The 20453-nt window shown below is 36.8% G+C and overlaps 1 long non-coding RNA gene across 1 annotated transcript in view; it reads right to left on the bottom strand.

The window, feature by feature from the left end:
- Positions 1-20453, bottom strand: part of LOC116962767 — a 122679-nt gene that overhangs the window by 18173 nt on the left and 84053 nt on the right. The window contains exons 3-5 of the long non-coding RNA XR_004407784.2: positions 19562-19622; positions 18260-18342; positions 9228-9301 (exon numbers count right to left, since the gene is read on the bottom strand). This is a non-coding gene — a long non-coding RNA (uncharacterized LOC116962767). The remainder of the gene's footprint in view (positions 1-9227; positions 9302-18259; positions 18343-19561; positions 19623-20453) is intronic.

Here is a 20453-nt window from a genome sequence, read left to right as displayed (position 1 = left end):
TGGTACATGATAACATGACCTTATCACAACATGAACTCTGTGGTGCTTCAAGAGATTTTTGTGGATAGAAAAATAAAATGTAATTAAGATACTACTCTATCACACCTGTTTTTGCTGTTCCTTAAATACATTTTTTATAGTCTTATTTCTCAGTGTGATTAAAGTTGGAAGAATTTGACCCCTACTTTTGTCATATAGAAAGTTTGATACTTCTATAAAAACTTGTTGAATTTCTCTTGTGGATTAACTCTTTTGGGAGAGATGTTTTTACTACATGTAAGACAAAATGATTATGAGTGTGAGAATAACGTGAGCTATTCAACGCCACCTGCTGCTGCAAGGGGAAATATATTCCCAGATGCACCTTGACTGAGCAGAAACAGATGTGGAACTATAGGAAAACTTGTTCTGCTTGACAGTAAGCTTGCTTTGCAGAATTATATCACCATGCATGAGGGAATATACTTTCCTAAAACTGATGCTAACTTTTTCCAAGCAGTCTGTGAAAGCCAATAGAGTTTCTAAAGGGTATACAGCATTCCTCCCCTGGATGGTAGCTTCTAAACAGTTTTCACTTCTGTCACTCTAGATAGAATATTTTTCAAAATTACTACAGGCTCCTAATACTACTCGAGGCTCCTAATTCACTGCCTAAATATAAATCTCCTGGCCACTGCTCCCACTGTTGTTATTGTTATTATTATTATTATTTTAATAAAAGTTTACATGGTGAGGATGACAACTAGAAAGTAAATGGACAATTAGGTATTCTCCAAGTAGAGATCAGAAATTAGTTCATATCATGCAGCTTCCATAAGAAAAAAACTATTAGGAAATGCATTTTAGCTAGTTATAATATATACTACTTTGAGACAAAAGTATTGTTTGTATATGCAGGTATAGAGCCACCAGAAGCAATGGAATGAAATCTATTTCCTTGAAACTTCAGATAAGGCACTGCAGCTCACACTTGTACCTTTTAAGTTCATGAAAGCCAGTGACATTGTGTGGGTAAGAGTGGTGTGTGTGGTGTTTAAACTGTGATTATTCAATTTTAGCCTGACACCAATACAATGTGGAAACAACTCCCTAAAACCAGTGAAACTATACATGGAGAATCATATAAGATCAATCCATCAGATTTTAAATATTTTCCTATGCAACACAAACAAAAATGAAAAGGAGTATAAATTTTTAAGCCTTTTAAAGATGTTTAATTTAAGTTGATTTCTGTTTATTTATAATTTGATTTTATTAGTTCTGCTCTGAATCATGAAAGTATCACAAAAGTATCAAAGTCAAAATGCAACCAAATCCCCCATTAACCAGACAATGTACTCCAAAATGGATGAAATTTGAGAAAAAATATATGAAACACAGCAGGAAAACAAGCAAACTACAAGAAATTATGAATAGCATCTCTTAGTTCATGTGTGAAAAAAAAACAAAGAAACAAAAAAACCCACCTATATGTGCATGACAATTTGTAAAAAAGCAACCAAGCAAAAATTCACCTTGGGGAAGTGAAGAACTGAATAATCTGTATTTCTGCTTGACTTCTAGACAAAAACCCAAGTGTAAATTCTGCTTAAATCTGTTCAAATATTCAGTGTTGTAATAAGCATCTTCACTTTCCTGTAAGCTGGCAGCTTTTAGGAAAGAATAATGCTAATTTTACAGAAACATTCCTTTAAAACTTACAAGAAAGATGCTGCAGAAGTTCAGCAACATATTGGAATCTTCTTTAATATTCTTTATTTCTATACCCCCAGCTCCCTCTTGTGCCACTCATTTAATAAATATGAATTAGTTTTCTTACAAATAACTGCTATTTTGCAACACAACAATTCAGTGCAAGAAAATAAAAGCATATTTTTCAGTAGTTATAATAATCTATGGCAAAAAAAGGTCTCTAATAAACCTTCTGGGTCTGCATAAAAATGTGGTTTATTGATCAGGCGGTAAATATTTTTAAGCTATATCATTATTTTATTACCATGAAATGGTACAACGGGACCATACTCCCAACTTTTGTCTCATTCCCATATAGGGATTTTTTTAAGATTGTGCTCAGTACAAGGAATTCTTTACAGTTAACTCAAGGTGCATTTTATCATCTGGTCTCCTCCCCTCAGTTTACTTATAGACAATGACAGAGTAATTATAATATACTGAATGCAGTGTCTCTTATTTTGTTGCTTGTTTCTTTACTGACTTCCCAGAAAGTTTGTAGTTAAAACATTTTTTACACTTTTAAAGAACTGAAGTGAATTCATATTTCTAGAACTTCAGCCAGAAGTAAGGATATTTTCAGCAGTTGAATTTTCATTAAAATTTACAAAAGACCTCTGCCTTCACTGATTTATTGTTGCATTAGGTAAAACTACAGAGTGTATAAAATACTGTGTTACTCTACTTGTAGTCTGATCTAACATGTTATCAGGAATTGCAAGTACATTTTATAACCCCAGCTGCTGAATCGAAAAAAAGGTGATACAAGCATCAATCTCCAGGATAAAATCAGAGCACTTTCTACCACAGTTTGACCTTAGTGATGCCTTTGGATAGTCTTACTTGTCTAAGTCCTTGCAACAATTACCAAGGGACAGTTAGAAAATGCAGTTTTAATGGTGCAGACTGGAATTACTAGCAGCATCAAGGTCTTAAGCACTAACCCCAGAGATTTCCAAGCACAGGAAGAATTTGAGGAAACTCTGATGCCACTGCAGGACTGAAATGGAAAAGGGCTGAAGACACCAGCCACAGATTTTATTTGTGCTCTTTATTGTCTGCATCCCTGAACTCTGCAGTGTCATTGGCAAATACAAAACCTACAAATAAAAAACCAGCTACAGATAACTAGACCTCAAGATACAGTTGACTCCAGCTATAGCTACCAAATCTTACTTATAGCATGAGGAGACACAGCTAATTACAGGTCACAAAAATATTAATTTCTGTCATAATACAAGTTATATTCTAAAAATGAAAAAGCTTATTTTTGACTGAAATGGTTTCTCCTCATAGAACTCTGTTAATTTGAAATCCCATCTCATGTTTGTAGACTATAGAATAGGCAAAGAAAGCATAAACGTGCCTTATCAATCTATTTCATGGTCCTAATAATAACATTCAAATTCAAATAATAAATCCAATCAATTTTTGTCAAGGCAGAGTACTGAAGGCAAAAAAGAATTAGAGAAGATGATCATAAAAGACTATTTTGAGAAATAGCAGTTGTATCTGCTTATAATTAACATTAAATATTTTTTTAGTTAGTACAACAGATTTTTTAAATGGTCAGTCCTGGTGATGGAGAAAGTTATAAAAAAATATACCTTATGAACAAACCTAACTGCTCCTCCCAAGAAAAGAATCACAAATAATTTCAACTATTCTAAAGTACATTGGATAATTATTAAGATAAACATCATGTGAAGGATGGAGTTAATTATATTACATATAATCAGACACTGGCCACTCCACAAGTTGTAATTTATTTTCCTAATTTGCGTTTAACTTCAAAGGTATTTCAGGAAATGTAAGATAACATGAGCTGAGCAGTTACAAAGATGATATGAATTTAACTTCAAAACTATGTTTCAACCTCTTAAAAATAAATTATGTACAATTTCCGGAAATAACACACCATTCTGATGCAGCATGTAATTGTTGCCGCAAAAATGGTAAGCTAATTTTTGGAGGGGAAATTTCAATTTTGGAGGGGAACTTTAATTTAGGGCAATAGTAATCATCTGGCAGGTCCTATAGAGGTACAAGAATACAGTAGGGTAATTTTCATTGATATGTTAATCTAAATTTTTACATTAAATCTATTCAGTTTAAAAGGTCATACAACTGTAACTTTATATGGAAAAATAGCAGAGTGGTTTGAAATAATATCCAACTCCTACTGCAGATCAGGTAGCCCCTTCAGTAAACTGGGAAAAGCTGCAGCCTTCTGTAGATTGTATTAATCATCACAACCTCTTTTTTTTTTTTTTTTTTTTTTTTTATTTTTATTTTTATTTCTTTTTTGAGAGGGGAACTTCTTGTGAGTTTGGCTCCTTAGTAGAGGTTTACAATTCCTATGTATATAAACATATCTAAAATTCCAGCATTTAGGTCACTACTGAGCTTTCTAAATCGTTAACAAACTTCTTTTTGTATGCCTTCATGTTAGATTTAATTGCCCATGGTAAAAGAAAACCCTGATCAAAATTCAAAAGTAGTAGTCTAAGACATGTATCTTTCCAACCTGAACTATCCTATGATTCTGTGAAAGCATATAAGGAAAAAAGCAAGTTTTCATCTTATTTGAAACACTTAAAAAAAAAATTTCTCATTCTTAACTATTGTACGGCTTTTATACAACAGCTATTTAACAGTGAATTGAACTGAGGCACACTGAGGAAAAAGTTTAATTCACTAATACCTTATTTCTTTCAGAGTCTGACCCTGGAGGACAAAATTTGAGACATGGTATTAAATCATACACTGCTTTTACAAAATAATTTTACAGCCTATGAAAAAGATCTGTTTTATATTTTCTGTTCCATGGTTTCCCCACATATTCCTAATATGTGTTCATTCTACTTATTTGCCCACCACAGTCAGCTAGGAACATTTGTGGAGGCTAAGAGAGAAATAAATTAAGCATACAAACTTACTGTGCACTGACATGCACTGCTTCTTCTAAGTAGAAACCCAACAAGTTACACCAAGCTCAGATAGATACCTGACTGAAAAAGGTCTAAAGCAAGTGTCAAGACAAGCAGCTGAAAAGTTACCTGCAGTTACCAAGCCCTTCTGGCTAACTTACATCAGGATAAACCATAACAGAGGCACGGCCCTTAATTCTTTGGAAGCCAACGTCTTCCCTGTGCCTCTTCCTTCGGGGAACCGTTGATGGTTATATGGCAAGTTACAAGATGTGCATAAGCATTTCTATGTATCTTCCACTGGGTACAAGGAGGAAAGCCTGGGCCCATTAAAGTCACTAGAAGCTTTCCAACTGTTTTCAAAGATGTTCTAATGTCACCCAGAGGGAACATTTCTGTGCATGCTTCTCAGGTCCACATTTGTTCTCCGTAACAGATCCTTTGCAACTGAGATCTCTCTTAATATGTTCTTGTGTGGCCCTATCAAAAAAACAACAATGCAATTCAGACTGAATACTACTTGTTAGGAAGTCTTTATCTATCGTATGAAAAGCATGAAAATAAATTTATCATAGTTTCTTTTATATATCATAGATGATATATGTTTTCATCTAAAACCAACTAGAGATATTTAAGAACATTCCTGTTTTTCTACAGAAAATGTATTCGAATAATTGAATAAAAGGATTTATAAAAACGTAAATGTATTCTACAAAAAACAGTGTGAAACCAGAGTTTGTTTCCAGCAGTCTTGCAAGTATGAGGTCTTACAGCACTACATTTGTAGCGGCGGTGGCTACACAGCCATGCTGGTTTGCACAGCTGTTTAAAGACAAACAGGAAAGCAAGGTCCTTGACCGGCGAAGCTGACAATTTCAATAACGCTGACAGTCTAACAAAAAGTGACAGTGGTGTTGTTCAGTGAGTAGGAAGGGCAACAGCAAACAAAGAGAAGGGGAAAAGTGATCCTGTGAGAGCAGTATTTCGAAGGAATCCAGATGAGTACACTGTTGCAATACCTTAGGGTTGGTTTGTTTGCTTTTTAATTTTAGGAGTGCCACATTCAAGTGTGGCTGCCCAGATATCAGTAAGCTGATGCAAAAAGGGAGAATTCTGCCTAGGAATGGATAACAGAGAAGAAGGAGAACAGGAAGAGCATCTGGTAGAAAATGCATGGGGAGGAAGGACCTAGAATAGCAGTATTTTCTCCCAGGTTTGGGTACATCTGTAGAGTATCAAAACATCCTAAATAAAGTGCTGTTGAGCAATTACCTGAGGGTGGCAAGGATGGTCAGGAATTGCAGCAATACAAGTGAATACCTATCTTAATGAAGTCTTGTACAGTTTCTGCGACAGCCTTTTAGAGAAACCATAGCATACAGTTCTTAGAAAGCTAGTTTAGCACGGCTGCTGCTTATGTAGGAAATCATTCCTATGACTTTCTGTAGGTCTAGAAGTGAAATTATCTGCTGCAATAAATTCACAAGTTTAGCATTTGTTGATACTGTGACCAAAAGTTAATGTTTCATTGGCTGACTGAATCAAGATCACCAGTTGCCCATTACGTATTTTTGTGGTCTTACCCATACATTTGATTTCAGCAGATTTTGAGTAATCTAATTCTTTGATTGTTAAATGAAAGCCATGTATGTAAGAGATTAAGTTTTGTTACTGCAGAAAAAAGCAATTTCACAAATAATTTTCTTTTGTAACTGACTGTGTCACTGAGGGTACATTCAGCCAGCACAGGCAGTTTCTGGCTGCAAACATACTGAATGACCACCCTCCCAATGAAAACAGAGAAGGAGAGAATATAGCAGTCCTGAACAAATACATGACATCGGGGCTACAGCTCCTTTTGGCACAGACAGCTGCGTGCAGTGGATCTGACAACGCATGGTGCTGCGTAATAGCCATCGCTGATGCAAATGAACACAGAATAAAAATGTTAAAGACTTTCAGGGAGCAGAGTGAAGGTGTTTGGATTACTATCTTGTTTGAATCCAAACAAAAAGCTACAGATATTGAATAAAGTTTCAAAAAGGATTTTCTAATGCAGAAGTTTAATAATATCCCACAAAATTTTGCTTTGCTTTAAATACTCCACAAGACTTGAACTAATGTCTCTTCTATGCATTTATCCAAAAATAAGAATAAAAACCTGAAACTCTTTAAATTGATATGCTATTGTGTGGCTGTGATCCCACTCCAAATAACTAATTGGGTAATTTAGCCATAAAAATGATCTAAACCATGTTACTCTGCTGAAAGTTCACCATTCTGGCAAGTTGGCAGTGAATTAGTTTGAACGATTTGAACCTGTGTTTGCCAGGTTGTGCCTGAGCAGGGTCAGGGAAAGCAGCTGTGTGGGACAGGGAGTGAAAGCATTAACCAGAGATGTTCCATTTGAGAGCACAGGTCTGTGAGCTTCCTACTGAACTATAAACTCACTATGCAAACACCAAAATAAAAACCCCTAAACTTTTCTCCTGAAAACATAGTGAGGCCATGCTAGTTCCAGTAGGTAAAGAATGGGAGTCACTGAGGATGAGGAGGTGCAGTGTGAGAGCCAGAAAGCGAGCCTGAAAGGTAGAGGGAGCCGGCTATTTCTCTTTGTTATCGAGTGAAATGACTCCACAAATATGACAATAAATCACTGCAGGAATCAATCTGAGTGGAGGCAACTGCTCCATGCTGATAATGCATCAATCAATATTTAATGTTTACACTTTAATTAATCTGCACGTAGGAAGCATTCTTTCAGTGACAAAAAAGTGATGAGAAATAAAACACCTTTTATATCAAACGGCGATGAATGGCTGCCTATCTGTTAGGCTTTGATTGGGCCCTCAATTGATCATTGCAGCCTTTTTCGATTGCACTAGTGTGCAATGTCACATTTGGGTATAAAACAAACACAGTCTCTGAAGGAAGGAGGGGGAGCTTCAGAATCTGCTTTTGAGTGATTACAACTTAATCAGAACAAAGACAAACTGATAAAGTATGAGTTCATTGAAAAGACAGGGCAGAAGCAAATAACATAAAAGATTTTCAACATCTGCATCAGTGACACCTACGTGAACAGATTTTTTACTGTGTATTACAATTATTGATACATACTAAGCCTTTGTGTAGATAACCAATTCAGATGTTGACTGGCAAAACTGCCTTCCCTTATCAGAGCCACCAGTGGAGACTGACGATCAGTTTATTTTGTTGCTATTCTATATGGCAGTGAAATGCCAGGTGCTGTACGGACACAGCAGTCACAATTCCTGCCTCAGAGTGGTTTTCCTCAGCGCTCTGTTTAACCCTTGTAAACTCTAGTTTCTTCTTCTTTTTAAAGGGCCTGATTCATTGTTCATTGATGTCAACTGAATGACTTCTATTGACTTCAGCGGGCATTGCATTAGTCCATAGATGAATGGTATTGAAAGGCATAGTGATGAAAGACAAATGAAAAGACAGTGATACTAGAACAGTAATTTTCAATTATTCCTTTAAAAAAAACTACAGCAGTGCATTCTCCATACAGAACTAAAGCTTTCCTATGCTTATTTCTAAAATAGTTGTTTGAAATGTACAGACTCTTCACATAATAAATGCAATAGTATTTACTTTAAAAATACAGAGAGATTAGCTTTCTAGAGCTTAGCTCAGTTTAAATGATTAGAGATCTGAATCCAGATACAAAATTGCCATAAATGTACAGAGGGTAGAAGCCAGGGAAATTTTATTGTATTTTTTATGTCACATTTAAGTTATTTTGCAAAGCGGTCACGAAGTTAGGATCATTAAAAGAACCTATGCAAATGTCATATCATTTTACCTTTTAAGTAGAACTGCCACTAATTGAAAAATATATATATATATTTTTTTTAACTGAAGAACTTCTACTGTTTTACTAGTCAACAAATAGGAGTATTCTACTTAGGATCTAGCAACAGTATGTTGCCAGAATGCCTGCCCAGTTTTGGAACTTCCTAGTTTAGGGTGCTCCAGCTGCTGGCTTAGGAAATACTTGAACAAAACCAGAAATAATATTATGGTATAAAGTCATATACTAGAAGGAATTTGAAAATATTAATCCTCAATTCTACAAACAAGTTTCGGTTTCACTGAGACTGGCTGATCTTTTTCTGTGATTCACAAATTTTTTCTGGCTATTCCAAAAGTCTAAGGCACTCAGAAACACACTCCTAAAACTGTTGGCATTTTTGGATAGCAAAAGCAGCAAAGTATTTAAAGCATGAATGACATCAGAAGACTTCCATTTATTGGTCAAAAAGTTTTGAAATATAGTAGCATACAAAAATTGGAGGAAGTGTTCATAGAGGAAATGAAAGATGAAGAATGACATTTAAAATGCAGTAATAGAACTTAACTTTTTACTTCTAATGTTTACTTGTCATTCCCAATTATATTTTTTTTCCAAAGAACTTTTTATGTAGATAAACAAAACCCCAAATATTTCATTAGCTCCATAAAAATGGAGACAATGCCTTCTCACTAAAATCTTTAAATAGCTTTTCAGCAGACTTTACTAACATACACACATATACCCACACACAGAGTTGAGTCTGCAGTTTGTCTTTTCCATAAAAACTTCTTCCCCCTTCCGTGCAAATCAGATGAACAAGCTAAAAAAAAAAAAGGTCAAAGTCAAAAGAGAGGAATGCTCTATTGTAATGCATGATCAACTACAAATATTTATAGAAAAGATGAAAACACTACTGAGTGCACATCAGGATTGCCCTAGGACAGCTTTAACATGCATAGTTAATGTTTATGGAACATACCCAACTTACTGAATGTGAAATCTTCATTTTCCTCATATGCACCCAAAGTAAAAGCAAATTCACCAAAAAACACCAAAAAAATTTACTTGCTTGATAAAATCCTGAGGGGATAATGCAAAGCACTTAATGTTGTCACTGGTAGGCAGAAAAATTCAGTTGCATTTTCTGATGATTTTATTCTCTAGTTACATACAACTTGCTGCACACAAGGGGGAATAGCAGCCCACCTTGGAAAGCCAAATCATGTCCCCTGTGAACTTCCGTTTCTTTGGAGCTCCAGAGCTGTGTGGCTTGGTCTGCAGCAACAATCCTGACATGCAGGGAGACCAATCCCGTACTGTGGTTTCAAAGCCCCATTAGCTGACCTTCTCAAAACACAGGTCCATAAGGTTCTTTGCTATATAGTCAAAATATTTCAGCTAGCAAAGGATAAGAGTCCCAACTCTGGACCCTTCCATCAGGGCTACAGTGAGTTCCCAGGTCTAATCCCTGTCTCAAACTGTCAAGCCCAAGCACTAGGGCACTCTCCCAGCATCGCTTCTGGCTACAGTAGTTGGCATTAGCCAAAGTACTTCCACCTTAGTTATATAAGAAGCACCCAGTGAGATGTAACAGTACCTGTCCCTATTATTTAGCACCAGGGTTTAGGCTACTTTTCCACCTCAGTCTTGTCACAGCTGTCTGTTGCATAAAAAGAGACTGAAATGTACTAAAAAAACCTGGAAGACTAATAATTCATTAACCTGACAAATGAAATGTAAGTCCTATCGATCAAGAGTAGAACTTCTTCGTAATAAAGGAAGCATATATTATTCTGACAGTATTTTCTCAAGATAAACTGAAGTTACAAAGAAGGCAACCAATTTGATTCAAATGACTGTCTCTCCTCAGAAACGTTCATGATTATAGTCATCAAGCACAAGTTGGTGGGGTAGTGTTGCTACCCCCGTTTTTACAGATTTGGATAACTGAATAATATCAAGGAAACAGGACTGTATCACACTCACAGCTTTTCTGACTGCTGAATCTATGGAAAATGCTAAGCAAGACTGAGTCCTGCACTGAATCATGACACTGCTCAATGCCAGCATGCAAGGATGGGCGATGACACACACACACACACGCCACACACAAAAGATCACCTCCTCTTCCATCACTAACACTGAAAAGCTCAGGGCTTATTGAGCAGCTAATGAGAATAAACACACTTGCAGCTGGCCTTCCACCACCTGTAGAAGGTGAAAGCCGGCCAAAAACCTACAAGACTCTCCAGTTGTGATGAATGGATGGAAACCAAGAGTGTGGCTCAGGTTCAAGTCCTAGACTAGTTACAGCAGTATAATAGTGGTGCCAATATACCCACTTAAGAGTGGAGGGCTCAGAGCAAGAGGCAGCCTCTGGTATTCTGTGATGGTAAAATATTTTAGAGCAGGCATCAATTTACCTTGGTTAGTCATGTTTTTAGTTAAGCTGTATTTTGGTGCCCAGGGGCCTAATTTATAATTCTAATAATAAAATGTATTATGAAGTATAAGCCAAGCACATGCAGGTTCTAATTCTATTTCCTCGCAAAGGAAAGAACGAAGCTGTTAAGCTCCAGGTTCTTCCAATATTTCCTATTTGTGCCAAACACAAAAACCTGAAATTAGTGATGTACCACTGAAAGACTTTTACAAAGTTCAGGTAGAGCAAGTTAAATGTCTGCTGTCTTTTTTTGTTTGTTTGTTTGTTTGTTTTTTTAAATCCCCAAATTATGTTTCTGGTACCTCAGTATCACAGCTGTCACAATGCTTACTTTTGCAGGTAACCTGAATTTACAGAGAAGTAAACCAATCCAGTTCAGACATCCTCTCCACCTCAGAAAAATTACCATCCCTAAACTTGTGGGTAGTACTTCTACCTATATTATTACAGAGAGAACATATAGCTCAACTGAGGGATCTCCCCAGTCCCTAAGGATGGAGAAAATCCTAATCCATTTAGCAGAGAAACTTTTAGTCTGGTTTAATTGTAGAAGTTTACTGAACAGGCCAGCTGTAAATGTTATACTATATATGCCCTTATTTGCACATACAAATTGGGGGAGAATGTTCCATTATTTCCTTCCCTCTCAACTGGAAGACGCAGCACCCTGTGCCAGGCCTGAGCAGGCAGCTGGTCCCAGCTCTCTAGGTCCCCTTGCTGAATGCACTTACTAGGACACATTTAGTGCAACAGAAAACCAATATGTATGTATGTAAAACTGAGTTAATTTTAACAGAAAATTGAGTTTAATCATTCAGGTTGTCAGTAACTTATTTTAAAAATATGATATCAAAGAGCAAGACTAGCAACTGTATCATTAAGTTTTTACATTACATAGTATTTATGCTATAAATATAAGTTTTAATAAAAAAATCACTGCAGTCATTTTCACTCTAGTTTCCACTAAGTAATGTTGATATTGACAACAAGGTAGTACTGTTCATCTTATTTAAGCTGAGTAAATAACGAGGAAGAGTTACTAAGAATTCAGATACCAAACGTAGCAATGGTCCTTAATCTTATGAAATTGCTCTTTACTCTGGGCAGCAGCCAGTCTCACTGATGTCAGTGGCCCAAGTTCTGCAGGCCTTAATCACATACCATTACCTCCAGTAGGAGTTGTTCTCAATTTAGGATCAAAGACCATAGTGCGCTGGGGCCACTCTTTCAAGGGAGGATTGGGCCCAGACTTTTAATAAGGGGTTTGGTGGCTTACAAAGAGGTGATTAAGATCTTCCTTTGAAAAACACAAAATGTAGAGTTCTTCTTTTGGATTATAACAGCACAGATAGCCGTAGCTTGTGGATTTCAGAGTATTAACTGCTGATCCACAATTGAACTGAAAGGTTTTTGTTTGTTTGTTTTGTTATTACAGTATTTAGTTAAACTTGTCAACCTTCAGTTCTCAGTAAGTCATATTTAAGTTTCTTAGCAAAATATTTTATTTAAGGATCTCAAAGTTTCTGAAAGTTCTTGTTCTTTTTCATATATTCCTCCCCACTGCCCTGAGCATCTCTGTGAATATCTTCAAGAGTGAGATTTCCTGGTTGTATGCAAAACCTAGGGTAGGTTTTTTTTTGTTTGGTTTGGTTTTATTTAATTAAAAGCTTGCACTTATTCCTGAGAACTCAAACCATGAAGTTTTGGAAAGTAACCCACAATATAAAAGTTTCTATTTTCCTTAAGTGACAATCAAGGATTGCTGTTTGTCAGTGACAAACAGAAAGTACTTAGTATAATTATTATAGCACCTCAGTAAAAATCAGATTCTAGCCGTAGGTGATTGCAGCTATAAAGTTTCCAGAATAGGAACAATGAGCCCTATGAAACTAATGAAAAAAATCGCCAACTTCCTCACTCCAAAGTCTGATTTTTACAAGGACTCCATTTCTTCCTGGTTGCCAAAAATGAACAGTTTATTTGCATTGAGCTCAGGTCTCCAGGAAAACAATTTTAATGCAAAATTGAATAATGTTGCACCAATGACAGGATAATTAACTGGTTTCAAAATTGAGCAATATTTAGGTGCATTTACTGTAGCATGCCCCAATAATGAAAATAAAGAAATCATATTCTAATGATAGCATAGCTAAAGATGACAAATATCCAGACATACCCCTTGCTGTATCACTGTACTGTAATCAAAAGAATTAGAAATGTAATGACTACTTTGACACAAACAGGTATTTAATATGCTGAAAATGCACCAGATTTTCCCCCTCAAGCATTAGTAAAATCCCCAAGAAAATTAAAATCCAGGTCATAGCTAAATTCCTTTGAAACTGGGATTTAAATTAAAAAAAAAAAAAAAAAAAAAAAAAAGAAAAAGGAGTTTAGTCACTGTAAGAATTCCTTGTGCTGTTACATTTTTATAAGGTTAAAGCTAAAAATAAGATCAAAATCTTTTTGGAGGTTACATTAAAAAATAGACCAGGTGTGTTCAGAAACCCATCACACATATGCCTGTTAAACAGATGCAGACCAATAAATTAATTAAAACTACTCTCCTTTCAAATCAGAAAAGAGGAAAGAGCTGTTGGGGACATTTATGGGGTGACGTTCTCTTGACTGACAAGTTTTTCATGCTTGGCCTCTATTGTACAAGTCACTGATACTTCTCAAATTTTTTCTGAAAGGAAAATGAAATCATCTGTCTGCAAAGCAGAGAATTTAGTGATCGGTTTCTAGGTAGTTGGATTGATGCTAGAGAGAGATGGCATGGTTGTTTATCAGTCATGAAAAGTGAACAAGGAAACAAGGTTTCGACACTGACCTGATGAAAATCTTTGCTAGTAATTCCTGACATCACACTCAGAAAATCGGGATTTGCATGTGAAATATCTCACTCTCCTTAGCATGCTATACTTCATCGTGACGATTAGCATCTGAGCTGATCAAGTGAAAAAGTATCTTGTGCTGACCTTAAATCCTACTGTACTTATAGGACTTGGAAATATAAATAGAAAGGAATTTGAGGAACAGTAAATGGTCCTGAAAGGGCTACGTGACTCCTTGAAACATAAGCTTCTCTAGCACTTTAAAGACAAACAACATTCATTTCCACATTTCTCCTTCCAATTATACAAATTTAATTTTTTTGGAAACCACACAGTTGCTGGAAAAAGGAATTAGTTGGTGTAAGGGGTTATTAAACATGGCATTCACCCACTGCTCTTACACAGAAAAGGCAGCCCTGAAAAAAATAAAGCTGATTAATATGAAAGGCAGCTAACCTAAAAACTAAAACTTGAACTGAATGGTGCGTGTTAATCTTTCTCAAATACACTTATGAAAGCTAAATTTGCTGGCATTTATCAGTGCTATGCAGCCTGAGTGTTCATGTGAATGATATCTCCTCAATTCTGAGCAAACCAGTAAAAGACGTAATTTTGTCTTCACTAGTAATTTTCTGAATCTCCTGTCCATCTACAGCTGCTTGAATAGCAAACACTTAACAATCCAGGGTCATTTGTGATAAACTTTGTTAAAAAGCCACCATTCATTACTGGTAATTTACTTAATCCTCAAATTGCTTGTAAGGAAAAGATTGAAATTCTGTGTTATGTATTTGTTCTATTCGGTCTACAATCAAAATATGTTAGCCACATTAATAAAATACTTGCCAGATCAAAAACTTAATAGCCAGTCTTAGAGACTTGCCATTGTTTATTGATGTTTGTTTGCCAGCCTATCTGGAGACATAAGGAAAATCTTAATAGCTCTGGCCACTCATTAGCAAAGTACCATGGAGTTCTAATCCCATAAAGATATTAAACTCTTTTTTCTTACAATAGCAACAAATGGAGGGAATTCTCATTACTTATTAAGATGTGGTACATTCTTTGCATATTGAGTTTCTTCTTATACTTTGAACTCTTATCCCTCATCATTCTATTTCTGAGGCTAAGATCAAAGTAGGTCGGCATTGCAGAGCTACAGATGAGTGGCCGCCTTTCAGAGAATATTAATGCCCTCTTGAAGAGCAAAGCTGGGAAGGAGGTGTAATCCCCTGGAGAGAGGGCCCTGTGCGACGACTCGTACGGAACAACCGTAGTGTGCTCGCTGGATCAGCTGTTAAAGAGCGCAGCCTCACTGAGGTGGAGTTGCTTGTCCCAATTTAACAGTGTGGCCCAAATCTCAAAGCAATAGCGAGACAGTCTTTTTTTTGGAACTAGAGAATCCTGTAAATGTGGATTCTGGCAGACCGGCACAGAACAATGTGTTTTATAGCAGGAAAATATGTGACCAATTTCATATTTTGCTTTCAAAATTTTCTGGTCTTTCTGATTCAGACTTGTGACTTCTCCAGTTTTAGTTTTTACTTCTTGCTACCTCACCTACTCAAGGATTGGCGTTATTGATGAGCTTGCTGGTAGCAAGCAAGACAGCGTCTCCCTCCAATCTTCCACTTCCAGCAGTGATCCTGCCATACAGGGTTTCTTTCTTGTCTTCAGATTGCTTGCAAGCCTTTTAAAGGGGAATTACTTTAGACCCTTGTTAAAGTTAAGAGTAAACATGCTAAGTACTAAGACATTCAGTGGGTATCGTTATATGAAAAGAAGAAATGTTATATTCATTACAGAGGAAAATCTAGTAATAAAAAGTATTACCTGCATTTATAGCCCTTGTAACCTAATTTTTGTGACAAAGCAAAGAAGTAAAAACATTCCTTTCTGCCTTTCAGTGACCCCTATAAGAAACCCCCCATGGAGTCATTTAGGATAGTAATTTGAGTGAAAATATATGCAGCTTTTACTTTGCTTTCTCTTCTTAAATTAATAACCCTTACCAATGATAAATCTGAAAGTTTCTAAAGACATTTGCAAAGATGCCCTCAAATTAGTAAGCAATTAAAAGAAATAAAAACTTAAAAGACATTTTCCACAACAGAAAAGTGACAGAACACGGAGCTGTGTTGTTCAAATGTTAAAACTGTATATAAAATACCCCTTCAATATATGCTGCCAGTAAAAACCAAGGCAAAGCAGGTCATTAAAATGTCAGACTTGGGGCAGAGTGGAAAAAATGCTGTGTTTAAAAGTAAACATGTAGACCTTTTATAATTATTTCCCCTTAAAGTTAACTGTTCAAAAAAAAAACCCAACCAAAACAAACCAAAACTAAACCCCAAACAAACAGCTCTGCATCATCAGGATCTAGTCCTAATTTTGTTCCTAAGTGAACCTAGGGAGACTTTCTGGGTCTTTATGCAGTCTCTGGATGTCAGCTTTGTGTATGAAATGTCATTTTCCTTTACCCTTTTTTTCTAAAGAAAAAACAGAGTGATGTGTTCATACCATTAATATTGATGTCATGTTTATGCTAAGGCTGAATACAAATAACAGCAGCATTAGCAATTTTGGGAGCCTCATGTGCAGCAGGGTAACCTGTGGGAAGATCCTGCCTGGGGTGCCACGCACAGCCTTGCGCTGGCAGGGCTTGCACCGACTGGCAGGAAGACTTCCAACATTTGCTGTTGTGATGATGTTGTGTCCAAATGCAGGATTTTAGCACTGCTGTAAAGAGCTTAGGCTAGAAAACTGTGCACAATCCCTTCTCCTCACATGAACTAAAACTTCCCACTGAAAGCAGTAGAAGATTCAGTTAGCATAAAGGAGACGCTATGCTAGTTATGGGGGAGCTGAAACCCATACTAGTGCTACTTAGTTGAATTAATCTGTTTTGCAGTCCAATGCAGATGAACCAAGACAGTAAAAGGCAAACCAAAGTTTGCATCATCATATATGAAGCATGTTGCAGTACTGAAAATAAAAAGGTTGTATTCTGCTGTCACTTTTCCTACTTCCAAGCTCTTTCAGCCAGTAACAAAGACTGATATCCTTCTGACTCATCAATCACATTCCAGTTTTGTTTCCCTTCTACTGGAAAAAAGTGCATCATGGCCCTTAATAAAAAAATTTCCATCTCATTAATTTTGTGTATTTTAAGCAAAATGTCTGCATATGAAGTCAGTATAATAGCTGCACTGTGTCTTTTACTGAGTTAAATTCCTAAACTGTGTCTAAAAAGTGGCAAAGCCCTACTAACAACTGTCCAGCAGGCACAATTCCACATTAATTGGGTTAGTGTATATCTGAACAACACTGCTAATGCACACAAAGTTATTCCAGATTCATTTTGGTTTAACCAAAAAAACAGTAGTTGGCTTATAAAACTCAGATAAATTTAATGATTAAAAAAATGGAAATGCTGTACCCCTAGGCAGTTTCTGGGACTCTCACTGAAGTTCATGCAGGAATATAGGTATCTTACCATGTCCTCTAACATTTCCATATCTCTGTTCCCTAAAACTAACAAATACCGCTGCTGAAAGTACAGATTGGCACATTTACAATCAGTGATTAAAACCAACATTCTTCTGGTTTCCACCTGATAAGAGTGGAGCTCAAAGTGGAGAAATGATGGAAAAACACAAAACAGCACCGAGATTCAACTTTTATTTAACAAGCTGTTTTTCTTTAAACTAGCTTCTACAATGCAAGTATTTTTAAGTTGGGAAAAAAGCCTGTAATCATAGTTTGAGATATGTTATACTCAAAATACAGACCATGAGAAAATATTAATCTCCATACTTACGCTTTTTCTAGTTTCCAATATTTTATGTAGGATAATCAAACATATCAGGAGGAGACAGAGCAATGGACCAAGCGTTAGACTTGCATAATTGACTCAACAGAAAATCACAGACTTACATCTCTGGTTCCATGACTGTTAATAACAGATCTGTTATGATTAATACTTCCTCGGTATGTATGATCAGTATTTCTTAGGCATAGGCTTACAATGGCAAGTCTATGAAAACAGCCAAAGCATACCATATATGTCTTTTTTTGCCAGCTCTACGGTGTTCATTCTATGATAAAAATGATGAGTAATACTTACTCGTCACGCATAAAGTCTGAAAGTAAAAAGTCACATTTTTTTAAAAACAAATTTTGAATCAACATGGTGGCTTTAGTCCACTTCAATACTTTGTGTCATTCCATCGCACCATTTTAATTCTTTAAGAGGAATGTAAAGACAGGCTTAATGTATCACAGAACTCATGGCTTGTGACCTATGTCTTTAATGAAGGCAGCACACCATGAACCTGGAGGGCTGGTACTTAATTAAAATGGTAGGTTTGAACCCCATTTCTTTTCCTATTATCTACAAGTATTCAGGAGGATAATCCCAATTAATAAGATTTACTGGTTTTATGACACCTCTGGAAGTTCTTATTTCCTTATAAGTAAGCAAAAATGTTATTTTTACCTGTATTCTTTATGCAGAATCATCTTCTATCAATTGTAAGGATTCCAGAGCTGGGAACTAGGTTTCATTTTGGATTCTTCAACCTAGATAAAAAGAATGGGATAATTTTCTCAGAAAATACTAGCTTGCTTGCAGTTCATTGTGAGAATGTCAAAAGATGGTTCTTTGATGATTTATTATGTAACTACTGTTACTGTCTTCCTAGACACAGGCTAAAACCAGCAGCCAATTCTTCATTACCAAACTATCAAAAATTGCAGTTTGAAAGTAGACGTTCAATATTTCATAGATTTGAAGATCTTCAAAAAGACTTATTAGAGAACTTCTGAAATCATATGCCATATTCCAAGGAAATCCCTTAGAAAGATTTGACTTTGATTGCTCAGGAGTTTAAGGAAATAGGGCTTTCTGTTTTATTTCCAGAGCATAGACTCAACTGACACTCAAATGGAGACAACATGATCTGCGTCCTCAGGTCTCAACATACCCAATTTCTAGACATACAGCAGCAAAAATATATCTTCTTGAATACCACTCATATATATACACATCATTTGAGATTTAAGAGCACATGATAAACATAACATTAAATACTACCCACTGCCCACCATCATGGTCTTCCGGGTTCCAAGCTCCTATAACTTAGTGATACAACCAGCACATAGCCCAGATATGAACTATAAGTCAGGGACAGCAAGCTACTTTATTATTCTTACAATTTCAGAGGTGTTTTTAAAGAGCTAATCACAGAATGGTTTAGGTTGGAAGAGACTTCAAAGATCACCACAGGCAGGGCCCCCTTCCCCCAGCCCAGGGGGCTCCCAGCCCCGTCCAACCTGGCCTTGAACCCTTCCAGGGAGGGGGCAGCCACAGCTGCTCTGGGCACCTTGAGCCAGCGCCTCACCCCCCGCACAGGGAAGGATTTCTGCCTTACATCTAATTCAAATCTGATCTCTGTCAGTTTAAAACCATCCCCCCTCCTCCTACCCCCACCCCCTGATCCAGAGTCCCTCCCCACCTTTCCTGTCCCCACTTTAAGCCCTGGGAGGCTGCTCAAAAGTCTCTCCAAAGCCTTCTCTTCTCCAGGCTGAACCCCCCCAACTCTCACAGCCTGGCCTCCCAGGGGAGCTGCTCCAGTCCTCCAGGCATCAGCAAGGTCTCTAGGAGTCTCCCCTTTCCTGGAAGATCCTTTTCACATTCACAAATCTAGTCAATTCTGAGGACTGTGGGCCTGTTTTTTTAATTGATGGTTTGCCTTGTACTCAAACTGACATTGCCACTGGAGCAAAGAATCACACCTACCTTGCCAGCAGGTATTTGTTTCACCAGTGTTGCTCCCTATGCTGCAGAAGGGCAGGCATTCCTATAGCAAAGTAATGAAATCAAATAGCAGGTTAATTCAGTTTTGGGTTTTGGTGTTTGTTTTGTTTTGTTTTTTCTTGGTGTTTTTTTTTTTTTTTTTTTTTTTTTTTTAAAAAAAAAAGATAAAAAGGGAGGGAGGTGAAAAAACCCCCAGTGACTGAGTATCAGCTATTTGACCAGAGACAGCAGACTGTCTGGGCAGAGTAATCTGCAACATGGGAAGACAATGCAAAACACCTGTGCTCACTAACCTTTTAACCCAGCACAGTTTGTCTGCCCACAGCTACATGTAATCTGTTTGATTTTCCCCAATTACAGAAAGGGATAGATTAGGAATAATTCAAATGAATGGGTCAGCCAGCTAAACTGAGGGAGTTGCAAACTTCTACCAATGGATGGTGATAAAACATTCTCAACCAGAACAGTTGTTTATAGATGTAGTGTTTGGGATTAAGAAAAGATAATTTGAGCAAACCCAGGCTGCCTGCAGTATTTTAGAAAATGTGCATATGATCATTTGTGCCAGAGGACATGTGGCGCTGTATCTCTGCAATCAGTGGTATGAGCTGTTCATGGAAACATCTTTAACTGGCACAATTATACCTAAAAAATTGGGTGATTCACACCTTCACTTTCTCTTCTGTATTAACTCAGTCATTCTGTTTCTCTGTGCTGAAGTCAACAGATCTTACAAAGCAGCTGTCCTGTAAGCCGCTAAACAACTTTAAATGCTGTGCTGAGGGGCAGTTCTACAGATGCCTTCCACTTGTTTCTTGCCCTCAGACTGGGAGAACACTTTCTAAGAAACAGAAGGATCTGATTTACCTTTGTG

Source organism: Tyto alba, unplaced genomic scaffold, assembly GCF_018691265.1.
Source record: "Tyto alba isolate M040663 unplaced genomic scaffold, T.alba_DEE_v4.0 Super-Scaffold_26, whole genome shotgun sequence".
NCBI lineage: Eukaryota > Metazoa > Chordata > Aves > Strigiformes > Tytonidae > Tyto > Tyto alba.
Note: the sequence above shows the minus strand (reverse complement) of the source record. Positions and strands in the feature narration are given on the sequence as shown.